This window comes from Pterocles gutturalis, unplaced genomic scaffold, assembly GCF_000699245.1.
Source record: "Pterocles gutturalis isolate BGI_N339 unplaced genomic scaffold, ASM69924v1 scaffold2284, whole genome shotgun sequence".
Taxonomy (NCBI): Eukaryota; Metazoa; Chordata; class Aves; order Pterocliformes; family Pteroclidae; genus Pterocles; species Pterocles gutturalis.
In genome coordinates, this window is record NW_010130279.1 from 3651 (window position 1) to 4552 (window position 902).

The following is a 902-nucleotide window of genomic DNA, read 5'->3' on the forward strand; positions in this document are numbered from 1 at the left end:
TCCAGGCTTCTGCAAATGCTGTGACACAGACAGAGAGGCTGTGGGTGGGGTAGGACCTTCCTCCCAAGCCCAGGAAGACCAAGCCCCCAGGTAAGCACCGTCACGACAACCACCGCCCCCTTCCCATGGGGCGCACTCAGGAGCTGCCCTTGCCCCACACGGCTTGGGCACCCCTGGGCTGGGCAGCCACGGGCAGGACCCTGCGCACACTAGAAGAAAAACCCATGGACCCATCACATGGTGCAGGGCTTGATCCAGAGGCCACGTGGGGTCCTTCAGCAAGTGGCAAGTGCTTTGTGAACATGGGACTCCCCCCCTTACAAAGAGCACAGCCGCTACGTGGGGGAAGCATCTTTTGGTCTGGGTTTATTAAAGACTGAGAATACAACTGTGGGTCCAGCCACAAGAGCCGGGTGCTAAAAGCAGGGCTGGGTTTCGGCTGGAAGGGTGCGGTCTCCTCTCCAGGCGGCCTTCAGCGATACTGGCCAAATTTCCCATCCGGCAGGGCGTCTCAACGCCCCCGCCCCGGCAGTGCTCCATCTGGAGCAGAGCCCCTCTCCGCACCAGCTCCAGCCCCAGCTTCGGTTACTTATTGCTATTAACGTGCTAGTCGAGTACAGGGTGAATTAAGAACAAAAATGCATGTCTGCCGCGGTGCCTTGGTGCTGTCTTTGGGCTGTGCGGGAAATCCTGGCCGTCAGACCTGGGGAGGGATGGAAGAGAAAAAAAAGCTGGGAGCAGAGACATCCTGGCGACAACGGTGCTCCGGGACAGACCCTAGCTTTGCCAACCGGCCACAAAGCAACAGCCTTTGGCGTCCGCTGCCGGAGCTAAGCGGGTGCTGACAGTCACTTGGGGCTGGTGGTGCGGAGGAGCTGGCACCCAGGAGGTTGTTCCCGAGC